Source organism: Raphanus sativus, chromosome 1 (assembly GCF_000801105.2).
Source record: "Raphanus sativus cultivar WK10039 chromosome 1, ASM80110v3, whole genome shotgun sequence".
In the NCBI taxonomy this organism is placed as follows: Eukaryota; Viridiplantae; Streptophyta; class Magnoliopsida; order Brassicales; family Brassicaceae; genus Raphanus; species Raphanus sativus.
In genome coordinates, this window is record NC_079511.1 from 17,689,493 (window position 1) to 17,700,611 (window position 11,119).

Sequence of the window (11,119 nt, forward strand, 5' to 3'; positions counted from 1 at the left end):
TTATTTCTGCTAGATCTCTGGTAAGCAAAGGACTAATCAAAAGGGTGGGATCAGGATCAACCATCTCAGTATGGAATGATCCCTGGCTCCCATCCTCCCGCCCAAGACCAGCAAATAAAAATAACCACAATCTTTACCCAGATCTAACGGTAGACTCACTCATCAATGAAAATTCGAGTACATGGAATATTCAAACGATACAGAGTTTGGTCGAACCTGAGGATGTTAAAATTATTCTAAGTATCCCGCTAAGCAGATCTACGACAACGGATAGAGACGGCTGGCACTTCAATAACAACGGGAGGTATACTGTCAAGTCTGGTTATCAGATTGAAAGGGTTTATCCAGACAGCGACCGTGTAATTCGAGTACATGGAATATTCAAACGATACAGAGTTTGGTCGAACCTGAGGATGTTAAAATTATTCTAAGTATCCCGCTAAGCAGATCTACGACAACGGATAGAGACGGCTGGCACTTCAATAACAACGGGAGGTATACTGTCAAGTCTGGTTATCAGATTGAAAGGGTTTATCCAGACAGCGACCGTGTAATTCCGGAGTTGGGACCATCCATTATTCCATTAAAGGCACATTGTTGGAAGATAAAATGCCCACCGGAAATGAAACATTTTCTTTGACAAATTCTCTCAGGTTGTATTGCGGTTAAAAAGAATCTAAAAGCAAGAGGAATACAAGGAGATACTATATGTTCAAGATGTGGAGATAAGGAAGAATCCATTAATCATATTTTCTTCGAGTGCCCACCAGCGGTTCAAGTATGGACCTTGTCTAGGATTCCATAAAATCCAACAATCTTCACCAGCAATTCCTTATTTGCAAATATGGATCATCTATTCTGGCGGGTACCTCCTGTAGTGGATGATCATCATTTCGCATGGATCTTATGGTATATTTGGAAGGCAAGAAATTGTAAAGTTTTTAGCAATTTGGATATTGATCCACGGGATACTCTTCAGCTGGCAGAAACAGAGTCTCGACTTTGGAAAGAAGCACAAAGCTCCATTACCCAATGATTAGACGTTTCTAAACAATCGAACACAACACAGGTTCCATTAATCCCAGGAAGGTGGTGCTTCTCGGATGGATCATGGAAGGTGAATGAAAACTTTTCAGGTCAAGGGTGGTATAGTACGATGGAAGGGTTTGATGGGTTAATGGGTGCAAGGAACACGAGAGCCAGTCTTTCTCCTTTGCACTCAGAGATTGAAGCTTTAATTTGGGCGATGGAATGTATGAGGAACTTGAGTCAGTATAATGTTACTTTTGCAACGGATTGTTCGCAGTTGGTGAAGATGGTTTTGGAACCAGATGAATGGCCAGCCTTTGCAATTTATTTGGAAGATATACGAAGCTTGAGAAGAAGCTTCAATTCGTCGGAGGTGGTCCATATACCCAGGACAAAGAATACAAAGGCGGACTGTCTAGCACGTAGTGCAAGAAAGCAATCGTCTTACGTAGTCCACATGGATTCAGATCCCCCAACCTGGTTAACAGAGTCAATATGAGTCTGTATTGTTGCTGACAAAAAAAAAATATTTAAAAGTACAATAAATCATAAACATATATGAGATATCTTATTTTTGTTAGTGAGCACTGTAATATTTTTCCTGCAAATATTCAACTAATGTATTTCATAATAAATAATGAGATTTATTATTTTTAATTTTCTTAAATCAAGCAACACAATTTTAAATTCGAACATTTCTATCTTCTTCAATTTGAAAACTTGCAGGTAGAGCTTTTTTCCAACTTCAATTGGTTCAATTTTCATCATATGCAATTTTCCTAATTAAAAACAAAATAATGCATAAAAAGAAAGTATAGAAGAAAAAAATGTTTTTTTTTGTGATTTGTATTTCATTCTAAATCTAAATGTTTGTGCATATATCAAGTTCAACAAGTAAAAATATTATAAAATCAAAATGTTGACACACAAGATAAACAAACTCTTTCTCAATCTTTTCAGTTTGGGATATACTTCACCAATCTTCTGAGTTCCGAAAGCAATTTATCAGAAAATTATAATACTTATTTTATATTATATTAATTTTAAACATCTATGCTTATTTTTAATTTTATTAATTTATGCATTTTATGTAATATTATTAAATAAGCTTTTGTGGAATATTATATTTCTTTTTATGTTATTGTATTATTGTAAATATTATTTATGTATGTAATAAAAATATTCAAGATTTAGAAGACTATTTCATAAATTAACTTGATATATATTTGTTACCTTTTTATCTGTATTATTTGTTAATATGCATATTGTGAATTGTGTTATCGATTGGAAATATAAAGTTTTGAATGGTAACCAATGGAATGAAGAGTAACACTACATCCTTTAGAAGAATTACCATTTATGAGGAATATTTTTTCCTTTTCATTCTTTTTTGTAGAGAACTATACAATAAACGGCTATTCTCAACAGAAAGCTCCATCGAAGGAAAGCGATGAACATTAGGGAACCTCAGGTAAAGAAGCTGATCCACCTAAGGAAGTCAATGCGACACAGATTGAACCAGAGATCGGTGGTTCAAAACCTCCGACTGACCCAGAGCCTGTCTCTCAGCATGAGATTCCTATGGAGACTGCGAATCAAGAAGAGGTAGAAGAGTCTCCTCTACCTTTTGTGGTGACGAACACAGAGGGAGATTCTGCTGAGAAAAATAATCCAAGTGAAACTGAATCTGAATCAGCTAAGCAGGCAGAGGAGGGAGATAAAGATGAAGGTGTTGTTTCTCTTGGGTCCTCCTCTGAGGATACCGCGAAGAAGGAAGGAGCAAGTTTTGAGAAGACTGGGGCTGCGTTCTCCAAAGAAGCAAAAGACAAGTACCTTAAGCACGCTGACTCAATATCACCTCCTTCAACCTGAGGATGCTGCCAAATCTCCGTTTTTGGCAAAAAATCGTTCAAAGAAAGCTGTTGCACAAGTTGCTGAACAGTCTGATGAGCCTATCCCTACCGCAATCAACCAGAGGTATGATAAGTTTCTTATAAGAAGGGTAATTGCTGAACGATTGGTTGACATGATGGAGACGGATCAGTGGGGATATTTAGCTGTCATAAGGAAGGCTCTATGGAATCATGTGTCTTTGCTTGGGAGTTATGTTGAGCAGGTTGTTGCTAAATTCTATGCTTGTCTTCCTGGCTCAAAGGATGAAGCAGACAAGGAGGAGATTGCTGTCAAGGTGCGCAATCATCTGTACAAGTTCTCTCCAGCCATGATTAATGATGCACTTGAGCTTTGATATACCATGAATTTCACCCGCTTTTAGCCATGGTATATAAGAGTTTTCAATTATATTTACTACGTTTTCAAAGTATTTTAGAGTATTTTCGGGCACAGGTACCTACTTGGAGAAAGCAATACTTTTGAGGCATTTTTGGAGTATTCCCACGAGTGAAGAATCGACCGATACGAGACTAGTGAGATCGGACGATTGAAGCCAATTACAATCGATCGACAGATATCAAAGAGTGTCGATCGACATTAAGCCATTCGATGGATTACGGTTTAGAAGATTTTCAAGTATCACAAAGTATGCTATTTTACACACCAAGTCCCTGGCCGCCAGTTAGGCTTTATATATTAGGGTTTTGTATCATTTTAGAGGCAGACTTGCTTAGAGACCTAGTGGAGAAGAGAAGCAATTTGGCTACCTTAGGAGAAGAGTTAGAATTGGAGAGATAGATCTGAGACTACAAAACAGAGAAGATCTTGAACTCCCTTTTTATTCTACTCATACTCTTTGTGTTCCTTATTTCATATTAAGATTTATTCAAACCATCATGATTTTGTCTCTCATGAATATGTCTGAGTAAACCTAATTGTTAGATTTATGTTTCTCATAAGGGTGAATCATGTGATGAGTTTGTGACAATTGTTAGGGTGATAAAATTAGTTCTTTCACTTTAGTTGCTCTTAACACTAGATTTAGGATTGATCATCCTTAAATCTAGATCTTAGGATTGATGAGATAACCAACTGTATACTCTCAATACCCAGAAATAAACTAGAGTGATCTAACTGACTAGACACATGCGAAAGGTGGTCTAGATCATTAGAGAACGATTTCAACCAAACTGATAATGCTTGCTAGAATTACTGTCGATCGATACAACCATCGTTGTAGCGATCGATTGTTTGAAAGGTGTATCGATCGATTAGACGAAAGTCGTATCGATCGACTCTTTTCCGTGATCAACATACGACAGTTGAGATCCGGGATCTAGTCAAAGGAGACCCTACTGGTCGTACCTATTGTTTGAGTTCAAAGAACTAAAACCCTAAAGTCACTTTCAAACTGCATAATTTCATACTTGAGAAATACCTGAATCTAGCTGTTCTCCTCATTAAGAAACAACCTTCACTTCAGTTACTGAACAACTACCTTGTTCACCATATTATTTACTGCTTTAAAACATATAAACCTTTAAGTCTATCTTCATTTCTAATTCATTAAACCTTTAAGTAATCCTAGATTCCTTGTGGATTCGATCCCTAAGTACTACATCTGAACCTCTTATTTGAGAGAGTAATTCACTTTTTAGGGTAATTTGAGTGATATCAAATTTAGCGCCGTTGCCGGGGACTCTTTCTTATTACTTTTAGATTTAATTTAGAGTTTAGCATAGACTCTGTTACTTTTGCTAATTTTTCTATTCTTTTGTTTTACAACATTAAGAATGGAGAATACAGATGTCGGCCAAGCATCGATCGACACGGAACATTGTCAATCGAGCGACGCAGATACAGAAGAATCGATCGCTTCATCCGAAGCCTCATCGATTGATATCGCTCAGCCGGAAGCAGGTAAGTACCCTCTTACCGATGCTGTTAATGAGAAAGTAGTCCAAACTGAACCAATAGATCAATCATGCAAAATTTCTAGCCAAACTACTGAAAACAGGGGACTGAAATCCATGTTAAGTCAAACTCTACCTTAAACATAGGTAAAGAAATTAAATTGCCCTTGCAAGACTACTTAAACCCAAATAGGACCTATTCCAATAGGTCCGCTATCAGAATACCAGACGACGTTACCACGAAATCCAAGTTTAATGTTGATTACTATAATATGGTACGTCAAAACCATTTTTAAGGATCTCCGTTAGAACATCCACAAGACCACATTGAAGGTCTAGAGGAATTAATTCCAGACGAATACAGTCGTTGCAGACTTTTCCCATTTTCACTAGAAGGGGAAGCTTTAAGATGGTTAAAATGTCTACCAAAAGGATCCCTAACTAGTTGGAAGGAGATTAGAAATGTCTTCCTTAAGCAATTCTTCGACGATACTCGTTACTGGAAAGTGAGAAGGCGAATTTCTACCTTCCGTCAAAATCCTCAGGAATCGTTCAAAAACGCATGGGGAAGATTCAAGAGTTATGAACTCGAATGCCTCCATCATGGTTATCCAATACCACAATTCCTTAAGATCTTTTACAAAGGTGTTATTCTGAGCTATAAAACAACGCTTGATACAGCAAGCGAAGGGAATTTCGTTACTAGAAATCCTGATATCTTGCATATTTACATGTTTTTAGCTTTCATATCTTATGCATTTTGATCATATAGCTTAGATTTTAGTGTCTTTAGGATCCATATTGCATTCATATGTCCCTATCAGGTGTTGGAGCATACTATGAGATGATGTGAAGTGTTTAAGAGCTCAAAGATCCAAAGGAGGTGAAGAATGAAGCTCAGCAAACCAAGTACTCTCTTAGACTCGACTAGACCGGAATGTCGAGACCGGAGTCACCATGCCGGGCGTGAAGAGACAGGACCGGATTGTGAGTACCGGGAAGTACACCCCGGGCGTGAAGCCATGGACCGGAATGGAGGACCGTGAAGTACACCCCGGGCGTGAAGCCATGGACCGGAATGGAGGACCGTGAAGAGCAAGCCGGGCGTGAGGCAGGACCGGGATGCAGGACCGGGATCACCATGCCGGGCGTGAGGCAGCTTGGGTGAGAGAGTGGTCTAGGCTGGTTTTCTCAAACCGGTCCGGTTCGACCCAATTCGACCTTGGGTCATTTTAAACACTATTTTGAAGTTCTAATTAGCCTTATCCAAGGGGCACTCTAGTCTTTTATCCTATGTGTCTCTCTTTACCCTAAATCTAAGTATAAATACTTGTAATCTCCATTTTGGAAGGATTATCTTATTTTCTCTTAAGAATCACAAAACCTCTTTTGTGTGAAAGTTCTTCCCTTTTGTTCTTGTGTTCTTAAGTGTTTATAATTTCATTTCTTGCTTTCTTAAACATGATTAAGCTTGGAAACCTCATGGGTTCAAGAGTAATCATGGTGATTAGTGAGTAATCCACTTTTGGATTCATGGGTTAGGGAGATTAAGGGTGATTAGGCTTGATCTAGGGTGTTTAGGTGTAGATCCTTCTTAATCCTTGCTAGTAGAGTGTTTTTAATGCTTCTTTAGAGCTGGCCTCTCTAAAGTTGAGTTCTAGACATTTTCCACCCACAAGGTATTCGATGAAATGTCTGAACCAACTCTCCTAAGCTTTTAACATACTCTACCAAAGTGATTTGTTGTTAAAGGTGTTAAGATGGCTATTAGACTTGTCATTAATGATTGCTTCCTAAACATTCAACCAAAGAGATTTGATGCTTGAGTTTTGGAAGTGAATGAGCATTCATCTAGAGATAGAGTTTGTTTACCCTTGTGTATAGGTCTAAGGTAGATAGATTGATTGAAAACTGACACCTTTAGATTAAGTTTGATCACCCAAGGTCTAAATCCCTTATCCCATGAGTTCTTCTTCTCATAATCAAAGAAAGTTTCTATCTTTATTACTTTTTAGTATTGTTCTTAGCATAAAAACCATTCACTCAATCATTAGACTTAGATTAAGTTTAGACTTGTATTCTCTTTGCTTTAAAATGAACTAGGAATGGATTGACATCTGAAGTACTACTTTGATTTGCATAATTGGACCCTTGAAAAGTCCTCTTATCAAATTGGTGCCGTTGCCAATCCTAGTTTGATTTTGACATTGAGATTTGGTCACTTGCTTGAGACTAAGTCATTTTTATTTTCTATTGTGATATTGCTTCTTGCCTTCTTTCTTTCTTTGACTTTTCAGGTGTATGAACTTGAGGAGCAGAGGTTCATCAAGCCTTGTTTCCATTGTTGAAGACATTTCTGCACTTGAGAGGGATATTGTGAGAAGGAGAAGGGAAGAAGAGCAACAAGCTCACATTCAGAGGTTGGGTTTTGATATGGAGAACCTGCCTCAAGATAGAGCTGCTGAAGATGGTCAAGGAGCTGCCAACCTTGGACCAAGACATCCACAGCGCCAAGCTAGAGCAATTGGTGCCCATGATCAGCCTAACATCCATGGAAATAGGGCTGGCATTAGAGCACCAGCTGTGGAGAACAACAACTTTGAGATCAAGTCAAGCTTGATCAACATGATCCAAAGCAACAAGTACCATGGGCTTGCTTTGGAAGATCCTCTAGATCACTTGGACAACTTTGATCGGTTGTGTGGCACCATCAAGATTAATGGTGTTTCTGAAGATGCATTAAGGCTTAGGCTGTTTCCATTCTCTTTGGGAGATAAAGCTCACACATGGGAGAAGGGTCTCTCAAGAGATAGCATCCGGACATGGGATGAGTGCAAAGAAGCCTTCCTCACCAAGTTCTTCTCTAACTCAAGAACTGCAAAGCTTAGGAATGAGATTTCAGGATTTCAACAAAAGAATCTTGAAGGTTTTAGTGAAGCATGGGAACGATTCAACAGCTACATTGCTCAGTGTCCTCATCATGGTTTCAGCAAGGAGAGCTTGCTTAGCACTTTCTACAGGGGAGTTCTACCATCTTGCAGAAACAGGCTTGACACAACTAGCAATGGTTTCTTCTTGGGCATAACCGAGCAAGATGCAGAGGAACTGGTGGAGAACATGGCAAAGAGTGATTCAGTCTACAATGAGGAGAATGATAGAGCCAACAGAGGAGATGATCAGCAAACAAGGAAAGACATCAAGTCCTTGCAAGAAAAGTTAGACTTGGTTCTTTCAAACCAAGCTAAGAAGGAGCAGGTTAGCTTTGTTGGTGATCCTAGTCAAGAGGTCCCTCCTAAGGTGAATGAGGTTGATGGTTTGGAAGGGCAAGAGGAGCTTTGCTTCATCAAAAACAATGGTACTTGGTACAAGAAGGAACCTAACTTTCAGTACAACAAATACCAGCCTAGGCAAAACACACCTCCTGGTTTTGGGAACAACGGCAATCAGTCCACTCAAGCTCAAGGAAGCTTTTCTCAAGCTACAGCTCCTGACTCAAGTATGGAGTCAATGTTCAAGCAGATAATGGATGCTCAGTCTAGATTAGCAAAGGACATTGGCCATGAGTTCCAAACCGTGCACTCCAAGATTGATACTAGCTATACCGAGCTGAACAACAAGTTCCTAGTACTTGCCTCTCGCTTCAACGCTTTGGAGAGTCAGGTCGTCTCTATGCCATCATATTCCAAGAGCCCAATGGGATTACTACCAGGGAAACCAGATAAGAAGCCCAAGGAGTCTTGCAATGTTGTCATCTCTACTACTTCTTCAAAGATTGAGCTGAGTGATCATGAGAAAGAGGTGGATGAGATTGAAAGACTCTTGCATGGAACAGAGATTGTAGCAACAGCTGAAGCATATATGGTGGATAAGGCTATGGAAAGGGTTCAGGTACAAGCTGAAAGGAAAGTTGAAGCAATAAATATGCAGAGAGCTGAGACTAGGGCTGAGAAACAAGTTGAGAAGAGGGCTGACCACAAGCTAAAAGCTGTCAAGCTAGAAGAAGCTCCTAAGGTTGAGCCACCACCATATGAGGTCCCACTCCCATTTCCACAAAGGGTCCTCACCAAAGCTCAGAAGAAGGTTATCTCTAAGTTCAGGAAGGACCTAAGTGATGTTGGCGTCAAGCTTCCAGAGATCTCGGGTATGCGTGAGCCTCATGTCCAAATGCTGCTCATCCACGACATTCTCACTCACAAAGAAAAAGTAGCAGAGCTCCTGAACATCTCAACACTGCAGCTTGACCCACCAGTCCCTCCAAAGTCTCTTCCTAAGCTCGGACACCAAGGGATGTTCACTTTACCTTGCTCCCTTGGTCAGCTCACTCTTAAAGATGCTCTTGTTGATTCTGGTGCTAGTGTGAATGTAATCTCAATGGAGATGGTGAAGAGTATAGGGATTGAGAGTATGGAACCAGACAAGTCTTCACTACAGTTTGGGGATTCCTCTTCTACAACCCCACTTGGTATCATTAAAGACTTCCCTTTGAAGATTGGAGCATGCACCATTCCCATTGACCTCACTGTCCTTAACATGGCGACTGGGAAGAGAGTTCCTTTGGTCTTGGGCACACCTTTCCTCACAATAGTTGGAGCTTGCATTGACTTTCCCAACAAGAAGGTCACTCTTATGAATGTGAACAAAACTGTCTCCTACCCATTACAACCTCCATTGGATGCTGGCTATTGTGGGACAATCACTTTTGGCCAAGAAGCTGATAAGAAGCCCCAAGATGAAGTTGTTGTTTGTGAGACAAAAGGTCTCAATGGAGAGACTTTTAAAGAGTTGTGTGTTGAGCACTTGGAAAATGCTAAAAAGGAGGGGATGAGTGGAACCTCAAAGGCCACTCATGGCAAGAAGAAGTTGCTGCAAGAAACTCATCCTCCATCTCTTGATATGATTTCACACACTCTCACTCTCCATCTAATGAAGCTCAAGGATGGTGTCATTGAGTACAAGCTCAGGTGTAAGGGCAAGTCAAGGCCATTCTCAAGTGCAAGAGCCATCATCAACCCCAGCTCCAAGATGATCCACTCAAGCTTCAAGAACTCCTCTCTCAGGTCCTCACCATCACTCTTGAAGGTGGGAAGGACCCTCCCTCTCACTAGCGAAAAGAAGGAAAGTCAAGCTAGAGACTTCAAACAAGCTCACTTGGGAGGAAGTCCCATGACTATCCATGTACATATGTCTTTTGGATTTCATTTCAAAGACCCATGGAAGAAGGTGGGCGACCAGACTCAACTCCGAGGCATCAGCCTCTTCTACCGCTCCATAGAGGTACTCCACCACCTTCCATTGTATATACCATTTCATATTGCATTTAGATTTTCCCTTAGTCATCTCTCTCCACTTTTCACACAAGAGACTGTGTGAATTAAGTGTGGGGGAGGTGCAAGTTGCTGATGTTCTTGTGTTTTCTTGTCATTTAGCATGCATTGTATATAGTTATTGCATAGAAAACCCATAAAAATTTGAAATTTTTTGAAAAACACAAAAAGAAACATTTAGTTGCATCATTGGCATTTTAGGATTGAGTCTAGAAGCATTCATATAGGTTGCATTCATGCATAAGGGGATGATTTTACCTTGTAAAGATGCTCATGCTAAGTTCTCATTTTGGCAACCTTTGTAATCATGACAACTAGATTGAGCATTCTCTTGATAGCTTGTAGACTTTGTGCCTTGAATTCTCTTCTCAAAACTCATTGGATTGTTTGAAACTCTCTCTTTGAAGATGCTCTTGTCTTATTTAAACTTAATGTCTCTTGCTTATGGTTCTTTGTCTGCTGAGTCATGGCTTATACACACTTGAATTGTCTTATCCTTCTTGTCCAATCTTTTTGACAATTTCAAGTGGCACTCCACACCCTGAACCCAAAGCTTTCTTTCAAGCCTTCATTGTTTGTTGAGTGAGGTCTTTTTGGAAAGCTTTGCATGTGCATAATGTTGAGAGTATCGGGGTCGACAATGCTTAGTCTCCATTCTAGCTAGATTAGACACATCTTTGTCTTTCACTTAGGATTGGGTGGTGAGTGTTGTTGACTTTATCTTTGGGAGTATGATTTGGTTAAGAAAGAGAAGATTAAACTTTTAGAACTCTAAGAGTGATTATCTTGTCTCAAGGGATTATAATTTGTGATCCTTAGCTCAAGGCATTAATGTCTTGGCCCCCAAATAAGAAAAAAATAAAAAAAAATAAAAAAATGTGAAAAGGGGGCTAGCAAAGTTTAGAAAGAGCTAAGTTGAATCTAAAAGTGTAAAAAAAAAAATCCCTTGATTGACTCCAT

General features: G+C 39.5%; 2 non-coding genes across 2 annotated transcripts; both read right to left on the reverse strand.

The window, feature by feature from the left end:
- Nucleotides 1-5,338: 5,338 nt before the first annotated feature.
- Nucleotides 5,339-5,445, reverse strand: LOC130497949 (small nucleolar RNA R71). The gene has a single exon (XR_008936989.1). It is a non-coding gene; the product is annotated as a small nucleolar RNA R71 (small nucleolar RNA).
- Nucleotides 5,446-7,715: 2,270 nt separating this feature from the next.
- LOC130497867 (small nucleolar RNA R71) lies at nt 7,716-7,822 on the reverse strand. Its single transcript, XR_008936901.1, has one exon. It is a non-coding gene; the product is annotated as a small nucleolar RNA R71 (small nucleolar RNA).
- Nucleotides 7,823-11,119: the final 3,297 nt, after the last annotated feature.